The sequence below is a fragment of the Aotus nancymaae genome, unplaced genomic scaffold (assembly GCF_030222135.1).
Source record: "Aotus nancymaae isolate 86718 unplaced genomic scaffold, 86718_ANA_hifiasm-v0.15.2.pri h1tg000081l, whole genome shotgun sequence".
In the NCBI taxonomy this organism is placed as follows: domain Eukaryota; kingdom Metazoa; phylum Chordata; class Mammalia; order Primates; family Aotidae; genus Aotus; species Aotus nancymaae.
This window is the reverse complement of record NW_026988496.1, coordinates 330,917-343,865: the sequence shown is the minus strand read 5'-3', so window position 1 is coordinate 343,865 and position 12,949 is coordinate 330,917. Positions and strand designations below refer to the sequence as shown.

The window sequence follows — 12,949 nt, the reverse complement described above, 5'->3', positions numbered from 1 at the left end:
AGATAACATGATCTTGTATATAGAAAATCCCAAGGAGTCTACTAAAAAACTATCACTTCTAACTGTTACAGTTCAGCAAGATTGCATAATATAAAATCAAAATACAAAAATTAATTGCATTTCTATATAGTAGCAATTAACCATCCAAAAATGAAAGTCAGAAAATCCTACTTATAATGGCATCAAAAGAATAAAATACCTAGTTTTATACACACACACACACACACACACACACACACACACACACACACGCACACACACACATTTATTTTTGAGACCAAGTCTCATTTTGTTGCCCAGATTGGAGTACAGTAGCATGATATTGGCTCACTACAATCTCTTGCCTCCTGGGTTCAAGCAATTCTTGTGCCTCAGCCTCCCAAATAGTTGGGACTATAGGTGCACATCACCATGCCTGGCTAATTTTTGTATTTTTAGTAGAGCCAGGGTTTCGTCATGTTGGCCAGGCTAGTCTTGAACTCCTGACCTCAAGTGATCCTCCTGCCTCGGCCTCACAAAGTGCTGGGATTACAGGCATGAGCCACTGCATCCGGCCCCTAGCAATAAATTTAACAAAAGAAGTGCAAGACTTGTATATTAAAAATTATAAAGCATTGTTGAGAGAAATTAAAGATGATCTAAATAAATGGAAAGAAGTTATGATTCTTGAAATGTACCTTTTCAAGGGGTCTGTCCTAGTCGAATTATGGATGGTAGTTCCAGTACTTGATATATGCTGATTATTAAATGAAAAGATAAACAGCTGATGCTTTTTCTTTTTTTTTGAAAGAGAAAAAGAAAGAAAAGAAGAAAGAGAGAAAGAAAGAAAAAAAGAATGAAAGAGAGGAAAAAAGAGAAAGAGAAAGAGGGAGAGAGAACAAGAATCTTGCTCTATTGCCCAGGCTAGAATGCAGTCTAAAAATAGGTATTAAAAACCTCTTTTATGCCAATGATTGTGCTTAACAATGGACACAGGTAGGAATAAGGGAGGAAAATAACAAACAAGCAGCCAAGCAATATTTCATTTAAACCTGTGAAATGCTATGCAATTGCTGAGGAGTGATTTACTTCCAATTATGTGGTCACTTTTAGAATAGGTGTGATGTGATACTGAGAAGAATGTATGTTTTGTGGATTTGGGGTGGAGAGTTCTGTAAATGTTTATTAAGTTTACTTGTTCCAGGTCTGAGTTCAAGTCCTGGATATCCTTGTTAATTTTCTATCTTGTTGATCTATTATTGACAATGTGGTGTTAAAGTCTCCCACTATTATTGTGTGGGAGTCTAAGTCTCTTTGTAAGTCATTAAGAACTTGCCTTATGTATCTGGGTGCTCCTGTATTGGGTGCATATATATTTAGGATCATTAGCTCTTCTTGTTGCATTGATCCTTTTACCATTATGTAATGTCCTTCTTTGTCTCTTTTGGTCTTTGTTGCTTTAAAGTATATTTTATCAGAGACAAGAATTGCAACTCCTACTTTTTTTTCTTTTTTTGCTCTCCATTTGGTTGGTAAATCTTCCTCTATCCCTTTGTTTTGAGTCTTTGTGTATCCCTGCATGTGAGATGGGTCTGGATGCAGCATACCGATGGGTCTTGGCTTTTTATCCATTTTGCCTGTGCCTTTTGATTGGGGCATTTAGTCCATTTAAATTTAGGATTAATATTGATATATGTGAATTTAATACTGCCATTTAATGCTAGCTGGCTGTTTTGCCCATTAATTGATGTAGTTTCTTCATTATGGTGATGCTCTTTACCTTTTGGTATGTTTTTGGAATGGCTGATACTGGTTGTTCCTTTCTATGTGTAGTGCTTCTTTCAGAAGCTCTTGTAAAGCAGGCCTGGTGGTGATGAAATCTCTGAGTACTTGCTTGTTCACAAAAAATTTTATTTTTCCTTCACTTATGAAGCTTAGTTTGGCTGGATATGAAATTCTGGGTTGAAAATTTTTTTCTTTAAGGAATTTGAATATTGGCCCCCACTCTTTTCTGGCTTGTAGGGTTTCTGCTGAGAGATCTGCTGTAAGTCTGATAGGCTTCCCTTTGTGGGTAACCTGACCTTTCTCTCTGGCTGCCCTTAGCATTTTCTCCTTCATTTCAACCCTGGTGAATCTAACAATTATGTGCCTTGGGGTTGCTCTTCTTGAGGAATATCTTTGTGGTGTTCTCTGTATTACCTGGAGTTGAGTATTGTCTTGTCTTGCTAGGTTGGGAAAATTTTCCTGGATAATATCCTGAAGAATATTTTCCAGCTTGGATTCATTCTCTCCGTCACATTCAGGTACACCAATCAAATGTAGATTAAGTCTTTTCACATAGTCCATATTTCTTGGAGACTTTGCTCATTCCTTTTTACCCTTTTTTCTCTAATCTTGTCTTCTCGTTTTATTTCATTGAGTTGGTCTTCAACCTCTGATATCCCTTCTTCTGCTTGATCAATTCGACTGTTAAAACTTGTGCATACTTTGCAAAGTTCTTGTATTGTGTTTTTAAGCTCCATTAATTCACTTATATTCCTCTCTAAATTGTCTATTCTCGTTAGCATTTCGTCAAACCTTTTTTTAAGGTTCTTAGTTTCTTTGCATTGGGTTAGAACATGTTCTTTTAGCTCACAGAAGTTTCTTATTATCCACCTTCTGAAGCCTGATTCTGTCAATTCATCACACTCATTCTCCATCAGACCTTGTTCCCTTGCTGATGAGGAGCTGCGATCGCCTGTAGGAGGAGAGGCATTCTGATTTCGGGTGTTTTCAGAGTTTTTGCACTGGTTTCTTCCCATTTTTGTGGATTTATCCACCTGTCTTCTTTGTAATTGCTGACTTTCAGATTGGGTTTCTGAGTGGACATCATAATGGCTTTCCAGCTTGTTGGTGATGAAGTTTTTTCTGTTTCTTAGTTTTCCTTTGGTGGACGCCCCTCCCGACAGAGCTGGACCTTCCTGGGTTCAGCTGTGCTTGCTGTGAAACTCTCAATCCTCAGGTTTCCAATTGCTGTTTTTTTTGTGGGGGTGCGACCAGCTGAGCCTGATCACCTGGCTCCCTGTCTCAGAGCCTTTTTTTTTTAGTTGAACGGTTGATTCTCTCCCAGATGTTCCAGTCGCCTGTTGAAAGGGCACTGGAATCTGTGTAATTTCCCTTGTGGCAACCCACAGCACCGGCTGAAACAGTGGCGTTGAGATTCGTGGCACTTTTCTTGCCCGGGAATCTCCTGGTCTGGCTCCCTGTTTCAATCCCCTTTTCAATCAGCTGAATGGGTGACTCTGCCTTCCCGGAGTTCCAAATGCCAACTAAAAGGGCACCCAATCCCGTATACTCTGCACTGAAAACCACCGCGCTGGAGCGCTGGCGTGCTGGCAAAACAGCCGCGCCGGCCAAAAGAGTCACACTGGTGACCCGTGGGGCTCCTCCACTGGGAATCTCCTGGTCCGTGAGCAAGAAAAATTCGTCTGGGAGTGTGGCATCCACTTACTCTCTGCACTTTCACTGGGAGCTGCAATCCTGAGCTGCTGCTAGTCAGCCATCTTGGATCTCTCTCAGCTGATGCTTTTTCTGATGTGGGAAGATGCCCTTTAGAAATTTATTACTTCATACATTTTGGGTGTTTAACTGCAATTAGCTAGAAGCTCTGAAATATCTTTTTATAATTCTGTCCACCATTTCTACAGAGCTGCAGTTGTTGGAACTTCTGTAAATTTCCATGGTTGTTGGCAGGTCACGACAAGGGTCATTTTTCTAGCTGTAACTTTGGCATTTTAAGAGCACCCCTACCCAAGCCTGTAGCCTTTATGATCCAGGCTTGTGCTTACCAAGTTTCATTCTTACTTTTAAACAAGGTAAATTTTTTCCCTTATTTTCAGTACTAGCTGATCAAACCTCTTTAGCTGTTCCAGGAATGTGGTATTGGTGCTTCTACTGTTGCTTCATTAAATGATGCTATTTGTACCATTATGGGTAATTTCTATGTTTAAGAGCAGAGATGGTTATAGAAGATCAGCAGGGGAGGAAAATTCAACTGATTGGTCTGAGATGAGAGGCATACCAGAGACAGAAAGCATAATGGCTTTCCCAGAAATTGGAAATAGCTAAAATTTTCAGTGTTCTTTCTCTTTTTATATCTCTTTCCCATTGAATTATCATCCTCTCTTGGTACCCTTGTGTCTCTCTTTCTCTCTAGACAATACTCATAATCTGGTTTTTATGCTTTACCCTACATATAAATCTACACAACTCATATGGTGCTACAAAAAACCAGGAAAACAAAATTCTGTGAAATCTGCTCTTTATGTTGGTGCATAGACTATGTATTGTAAAATACCTATATTTTACAAATAGTAATACTATGGTAAGATTTGATTGACAAAGAATCAATTATCACATTTTTCAGGAAAAGTCATGTAATAATTGATTCTTTGTCAATCAAATGAATTCACTGGAGAACTTAATTTAAGGAACTCAGGTAAATCTGGTCATAGGGAAGACTCCTTCTATAAAGTGAATATTCTATCCATCCAAAATCCCTATACCTATCAATCTGGTAACTGGCACATCTTTTATTTCCTGAGATTTCTTAAATTGGAGCACACCTATACTTAATCTTTAAGATAGTGCTGATATTTGTATTAGAACACATTAACTTTCTTTTCCTCACTGCTCAGTGTAATGATCTAGGGAAGGAAACATGAGCTTGCAAGTCCTAGCTTGTGTCATTATAGCTTATGGCTGGTTAACAGATTATATAATCAGATGTTTCCATGCCTAATATCCAAACCTTGTTATGAGATCTTCTGTGGGCTCCTTTTCATAACACCCCATTCACTACTTCTGTGGCCCAGTTCATGTAGCTGTCAAATGCAGAGCTCTCTTGTGAGAACTGACTCAACAGCTTTTACAGATCAAGTTGGTGTGTTCACAACTCCATTGTCTCCTCTATCAAAGAAGGCGACTGGGAAAAACAGAAATCCTTCTGCTATTTGACCTCATAGTTATATCCAGCAAGTCCTCTTGGAGACTTACATGTTCTAATGATAGAAACTGGGGTAGAAACCAGGAGACCTAGATCCCTGCTTCAGTTTTTCATCTTACCCAAAACTCCCCAACCTTACCTGTCTCCTTCAGAGGAATGTTATCATGATAAGTTTAAAGATATTTATTAAAAATCCAAAGTATTAACTATTGTAATTATCCAACTTACATTTTTTCTTTCATTAAGCCCCCAATTCTGATCTAATACATATAGCTAAATAAATAAGCTTTGTGCACATTTGCTTCTCTCCACATAAAATATGTATGCACACAAAATATATGCACCTGATTGTGGGAAATCAGGAATTAGTCCCACATAATGGGTTTTCTTTTAACCACCCACTCGACATTCATAGTCCACTTTAAGGGCTCTGTGCCTAGAGTTGGCAGCTCTAGGAACAGTGAGATCAGTTTGTCTACAGTTGTTCCCAACCTTTTTTGGCTCTGGTACACCTACACTTGCTTCTAAAAATATACCCCACAGTCTGGTGCTCAATGGAATGAAAATCTTTACTGAGCTAATAGGATATAAAACAGAAGAGGCAGTGGACATAGTTCTGCATTTTAGGGTACTCATAACAACATAGTGAGCCAAACCAGTGGAAATGATGCAATTAACTCAGCACAGAGAGAAAGAGGGGTTGGGCTGTTTGTTCAAAACTGGAAAGATTTATCAACCTACATCTCCCAGATTGGCCTCCCTTATGACTTAGGATATGCTTTTGAAGAGATGGCTGGCTGAGGGAAATGGTGCAGCCAGTAGTAGCATTAGAGTAAGTGAAAACTAACTGGTTTGTACAAGGACTAAAATCATGGTTTTGGATTCATTAGCACTGTATTCTAACTGCCTGAGCTAACTAGCTACAGATATTACCTAAAAGAAGATCAGCCTTTAATCAGAAACAAAAATGTATTCAAGTATATGGCACAGATAAGTCGCTCAGTCTCAATGACCTGTATCTAACATTGAGCCTATTCCAAAGTTGCCATCTAATGAAGAGAAAAGATCCTTTATTTATCTGAACAGTTCTAAAAGTTCCATACTTGGTACTATTACACCCAATAATTTAAATTCATGTGAATGGCTTCAATTCCAACTATTCATACATTTCCTGCAATTAGTATGCATTTCTGAGAACTTTTTAGTAAATACTGCTATTGTTTATTATTAAGCCTTGAACAGTAAGCAAAAATCTGAACTTAATTGGTGTACCTTCTTTATGGATATATATCCCTCTTATAGTAAATCCACAGATAGAGATTCCTGGTCAAGGCATTAATAAGTGCTTAAGGATCTTCAAGATGCCTCCCAGAGGAAGCTATCATAATCTCTTAGAGAGAATTTGTTAGTTGTCTGGAATAAAGTCCATAGTTACCAGTTGACTTGATCCACCTTATATGCTTTATTATTAATGTTATATTAAAGTACATCAGGCAAGACTAGTGGTTTAAACTCCTCTCAATTTAAGCCTTACCTCTGCTCCTAGTATCCAGAAGAGTTTAAAGAGCCAGTTTTACTAAATTCCAAAGATAGTACATGAAAGGCACTGAAACTAACGCTTATCAGAAGAAAAATTCACTGAATTCTAGCAAAGACCAGTGAGGAAGTGAATGCAGCTTACTAGCATTCCAACTAAATTTAGTAGTATCACTTGTATAAGAATCTGAGTGGGTAGTTGGATTAAATATTTGAAAATATGCTGAAAAAGAGATGAGTTTTACCTAGGTGATAATACAGTTATATTAAAGATAAGTAGGGTTAGAAAATCATATTAAGGTAAAGCTGTGGAACAACATGAGGCTCTATCCAACTTATTCCTTTTATTCCTTTCTCTTAGCCCTTGGTTGTTTTGTTGTTGTTGTTTTGTTGCTGTTTGTTTGTTTGTTTTCTTGAGATGAAGTCTCACTCTCTCACCAAGGTTGGAGTGCAGTGGCGCCATCTCAGCTCACTGCAACCTCCACCTCCTGTGTTCAAGCGATTCCTGTGCCTCAACAACCCAAGTAGCTGGGATTATAGGTGCACACCACCACTTCCAGCTATTTTTTGTATTTTTAGTAGAGATGGGGTTTCGCCATGTTGGCCAGGCTGGTCTTGAACTCCTGACCTCAGGTGATCCACCCACCTCAGCCTCCCAAAGTGCTGGAATTACAGGCATGAGCCACCGCTTTCAGCCCCTTGGTTCTTATATTTAAACACCGACACTGAAAAAGTAGGACTCTTACTACAGTTAAGACATCAGAAAAAAATTGAAAGCAAAAGATAATTAGTTTTAGATATATACTTTGAGTTTACACCTTCAATTTTCATTTAAGTTGCCTAAGAAAAGATGATTTCAGCATGGGTTTGGTAACAATGGAAAACAAATAGAAAGGCTTACTCTGGAGTCTATACTGTACTAGAAAAATTCACCAATGCTAGAGACACTTGCCCTCCTCTAGCAAGGACTAGCTTCAGGAACTGTTCAGATTTATCATAAAAATAGGTGCTGAGAAGAGCAATAAAAATGGGTTGTATTTCTCAGACTTTTGAAAAGATTCCATTAAATAGATGGAAAAATACATTAAAATACATAAAACACACTGAAAAATATAATACTGAGTATTATGACCAGTATTTCTCAAAACTGTGAAGGTCATCAAAATTAAAGAAAGTCTGAGAAACTGACACACTCAAGAGGAGCCTAAGGAGGCAACTAAATGTAATATGGTGTCCTAGTGGGATCTGGGGACAGAAAATGGACATTATTTAAACACTAAGGAACTATAAACTATGAATAAACTACAGACTGTAATGAATGATCATGTATCAATATTGGTTAATTGTAACAAATGCTTCATACTCATATAAGGTGTTAACAATAGAGGAAACTGTGTGGGGTATATGGGAACTCTGTTTGCTCTATTTTTCTATAAATCTAAAACCATTCTTAAAAAAAGTTTATCAAATTTTTAAAAAGGGTTATTTTGTCACACCATTCAAAATGATTGCATTAATGAAAAATTCATAATACGAGGGTCCAGCTCATGGGCCTGGATCTAGGGCAGGTGGAAGCTTCAGCCATCAGATGACAACTAGACAAGGACTCCATGCCTCCCACAATATCCCAGGTCAGAAAGCTGCAAATCCAGGTACCCAAAATCCTTTCAGAGAATTTCAGTGAGAACAATGGATTATTAAGACAATAAGCAGAGCCTGTTTAACTTTCTTCCTCTTGAACCACCCTACAGCTTTCAAGCACATTGTGGACAGCAGGTTTCTCAAGCAGTGAAATCTCCATGTGCAAAAGCAGAGCTAACAATTTCAGCGGAGTCAAGCAAGCCTAGAGGAATTGCATAATTCAGCAGCTGCCTACCCCTCCTGAGAAGGGAGGAGTTGGTATGGGAGCAGAGGCCTGCCTGGGGCTTTAGTGACTTCTAGCTCTGGCCTTACAACATATACTCTTGTCTGACACAATCTTTTATACAAATAAAGCACACAAACTCCAAGTCTGACTCTTTTCCTCCTCTTACCTAAACATTATTTAAGACTAAGAGAGTGTTATCTTTATCAGCTAGGTTATGAACTCTGAAGAATGGTTTTTTGTTTTTTTGTTTTTTTATTCAGTCTCCATAAAGACTGTCAAAAATTGCTAATGCCAACTATATTTCAAGTCGTCATGGCAGGGTATTGGGAAAAGTTTTCAATTAGCAATAATCGCGCCTCGGATAGACCTCATTGGCTATGATACTGCCACTGTGCAAAGCTGAAGAATGGTTTCTTAATGGAAATACTGACCACTGTCAATTAGTAAAACAAATTTCAAGGTGAAAATCTGTTGATTCTAAATACTCATTCTTTCATTCTTTTATTCAAATTTTAAATACTTATTGAAAACCAGTTATGAGTCAGATACTGGAGTGATGAAAGAAAGTGGTGCAGGAGAACACTCTGACCTGATGAAACAGTTTAGATGAACATCAGATCAATAAATAGAAACGAGAATGACGTTAATAGAATTTCATTGAGCAGAAAACATACTTGATTTAAACTTGCACTCCCTCTAGTGGTTTTTTGATTGAAATGTGAAACTTACATAACAACCCACAGTCTAGTAATGTTCAGTATGCTGGAATATCTGACATCCTGACTGCTTGACTTTGTGAGCACTCTAATCTCTGACTGCCATGTGGAACCTCTCAACTTCTCTCTTCCCTGGTCCTGATAATTTAATATCTGTCAAGGTATTACCACTGATTCATTCAACAAATATTTATCGAGAATCTATCTTGAGAAGGCATTAACTGATCATTCTAATTTAATAACTTTATTTCCCAAACATTTTAATATTCAGTAAGTCAACTGGTAACACTATGATGGACAGTCTTTTAAAGGGTTGGGAATTAACATTTCCTATTCATCTCTGTCCTGCCCATCTACAGCAAGTTTCATACTTGTCCATTCCCCAACAATACAAGCTGGGCCCTTGTATTATTGAGGGCTTACTATGTGCCAGGTAAAGTTCTAGGCAGTGAAGCTATAGTAATGAACAAAACAGACAAGAATTCCTACCTCCATGAAGCTTATGTTCTAGTGGTAGGGGGAGGGTGAAACAAGATAGATATAATTAACAAGCAAATTATTTTTCAATTATCAATAGTATGGAGAACAATAAAACAGGGAAAAGATGATAGGAGGCTTTTTTATGGTATGCAAATTTTAAAAAATGTGGTTAGGAAAGGCCTCACTGAGAAAGTGTTATTCGAGCAAAGACTTAAAGGAGGTGAAGGACATCCTTAGGGGAAGAGCATTCCAGGCAGTGGGAACAGCAAGGGCAAAGGCCTAGAGGTGAGAACATGCCTGATATGTCCAAGGGAGCATAAGGAGTCCAGTGCCTGAAGAACAGTGAGGGAAAGAAGAAAATGGTAGTTTTACCAGGGAGAGGAGAAAAGGGGATATTGTGCAGGGCCTTGTAGGGCATGGTAGGGACTTCAGCTTTTACTCTGACTGGAACAGGGAGCCAGTGCAGTGTTTTGAGCAGAGGAGTAACAGGATCTAATTCGTTTTAAAAGGATAATTTTAACATTGTGTGGAGAACAGACCAAAGAGGGGTAAGGCTAGAAGAAGGAACACTAGCTGGGAGCCTGTTGCAATAATTTGTGAGAGAGATGATCGTAGTTAGGACTAGGGTTGTAGTGCTGGAGGTAGTGAGAGGTGGTCAGATTCTGGATATATTTTGAAGACAGAGTTGACAGAGTTTTTTTACAGATTGAATCTGAGGTGTGAAAGAAAGGAGTCAAGGGTAATTCCGGTATGTTTAACTTAAACAACTAGAAGAATAGGGTTGCCATATGGGAGGGAAATATTACAAATTCAGCTTTGGACATACTAAGTTTAGGATGTCAATCAGACATCCACCAATTAATCTACTCTCTACCACCTTCTCCTGCCTATACATTTACTCACTCAGATTTCTCTTAGTCACAAATCCTTTGATACTTCTATATATTTTTTGGTATGGCATTTCCAGTCTTAGCTAAAATATTTCCATCGATTTAAGCAAAAAACTGGGTGTTTTTGACATTTCCCTTCTCTTTACCCCCACAGCCAATTGATCGCCATGTCCATTCTCTCAATTATACTCTCAAATGCTAACCTTTCTTTTCACATCTGCTGTCATTAATTTTGTTTATACTTTCCCAATCTCTACCTTGGTCACTGAGCATAATAGTTTGATCTTTTTCCTTTATCAGTGAGAATAGGTAGAGTGGTTCAGCTGATCTGGGGTCAGGAAGTGAGGGTGGAGGCAAGTAATTTACTACCAGTCCTGGTACCTTGAACTGAAAGTGAACATATACCATTTTCATACTTTGAGGCTTAGTTCGCAGTTGGTGCTACTGTAATCACGCCATTACCACCCAGCTCAGAATAACATTTAAGAGAAATTGCTGAGGTTGAGCTGGGAAAGCACACCGATATTCGGATTATATCAAGGTCCCTTTGAGTGGTCCACCCAACTATATCTTGATCAACAACCTTCCCAGAAAATCAGGTAGTAGGCCAACCATGATGCTGCTGGAAATCTAGCACCTCTTTCATAACATAACTGGTCTCTTAGCCTCAGGTTGCTGGGGCTAATTGCAGAGACAAGGTAGTCAAAGTACACCAAGGAATACTGAAAAGACTGGATGAGTGATCATGCGGAGGAAGAGCGTGAAGTTCAAGGAGCTGCTGATGTAGGAGGTCTATGGGCAGATGACTGAATGACTGAATTTCACTTCAAAGGTTTATAAAGAGTCCTTCAATTTTTGGCATGGGCAGATGAGTCTGTGCCCAGACAAAATCTCACTGATGTCTCACACCTGAATGATTCAGTTAGTGTAATTCACATACAATTTAAGAGCAAACAATTTTTGGTTCTCAGTATGTGCCAGGCACTATTCTACATACTTTACACATATTAGTTCATATCATATCACACTGTTTTTTGAGGTAGGTAATCATCTCCATTTTATAGCTCAGGAACTTGAGGAAAAGAGGGTTTAAGTAACTTGTTAAAGGTGACATAGAAAGTGATACTGGTGGGGTTCAAACCCAGGCAGTGTGACTTCAGAGTTCCTGCTTTTAACCCCTGTGCTACGTTGTACGGTAAAGGCGAACTGGCTATGTCCTTGTGTAGTCCATACTTGGTTTTGGGTGACCCAGGTATTGGCCAGACTCTGGAGTGTTGATGGTTTCAGTAACTAGCCAGAGCAATAGTGGGCTAGAAATGATTGATGCCTTGAAGGGAAGAGGCCTGGATGGAGGGGTGTAGTGAGTTGTTAAGAAATGCATTCTGAGGAGTCTGGGGAGGAGAACCAATGTGTTATGTGCTAGAGTAGCAGCAGCACTGTCCCCCAGTACCTAGTTAATGCATATGGCTGTGGCTGGAGAGCAGATGGCCATGGAACTTGAGAAAGGGAAGACCTTTTAGATGAACAAGGCAGCAGTAGTTGGTGTGAATTGGGCTAAGAGAGTAAGAGGGATTAATCACTGGTTGAAGGTGTTCTAGATGTGAATCTATAATAAGGTTCATTGGGACAATGTCCCAATGGCCCAAGGGCCTGAAAGATACCTTGGTCTATCTTTGCTTCAACTGTAGGAATCATAAAGGCATACTAGAGGTTAGGTCAGACAGGAGGCAACTAAGAGAACCCTTAAACAAAGAGTTCTCAAAATGTGCTGTGTATCAGAATCACCTGGGGAGGCACTGGTTAAAAATGAATATTCCTGGGCTCTACCCCAGAGGGTCTAATTCAGGAATCATCATTTTAGGATTAAGATGAAGGTAGTCTGCAGACCACATTATGAAATATGATCCATCAGGTTACAAGCAAATTTGAATAGCTGTGTGGGCTTGTTGGAGGGGTGCTCATGGGCATAAGCAACCCCGGATCCTATTAGAATGGGGCACGTGGAGTGTAAACTTCTGGGCTGCCCCATGATGAACCAGGATCTTTATGTTCTACATGTGCATCTGCCTGTTACCTATGCTGTGGCTGAGGTAAATGGCTGTGACATTCTCAAACTGGAACCATTTCCACTTCCTCTTAAGATTCTGAATTCTGAAACAGGATGGGTGCAAGTCTGTCCTGGCTGGTACAGGCTATAATGGTTTGAGCTCATTACCACAGCTGACTCTGAAAGGAAGTATGTCCCATCTTAAAAGTGGCCTTGATCACTAAGAGCTGTCATTTCCACTTGGGGTAACTGACCTTGGTTAGGACCAACTTCCTGGAGAAGTGGGTGCAGGGGCAGAGATCAAAGTACCCAGGTTCTCCTGCAACAGGACAACATCCCACACCCCACACCTGGATGATGAAGGCATTAGTCAACAGTATAGGCCAGGGCTGGGGTAGAAGTAAGCTAGACCTTAAGCTACTGGAAGGTCATTTTTTTGCGTCAGGGAAC

The 12,949-nt window shown here is 39.3% G+C and overlaps 1 protein-coding gene and 1 non-coding gene across 4 annotated transcripts in view; both read right to left on the bottom strand.

The window, feature by feature from the left end:
- Positions 1-12,949, bottom strand: part of HDAC8 (histone deacetylase 8) — a 249,772-nt gene that overhangs the window by 210,134 nt on the left and 26,689 nt on the right. The window lies entirely within an intron of this gene.
- Positions 8,627-8,767, bottom strand: LOC135271560 (U4 spliceosomal RNA). The gene has a single exon (XR_010339685.1). It is a non-coding gene; the product is annotated as a U4 spliceosomal RNA (small nuclear RNA).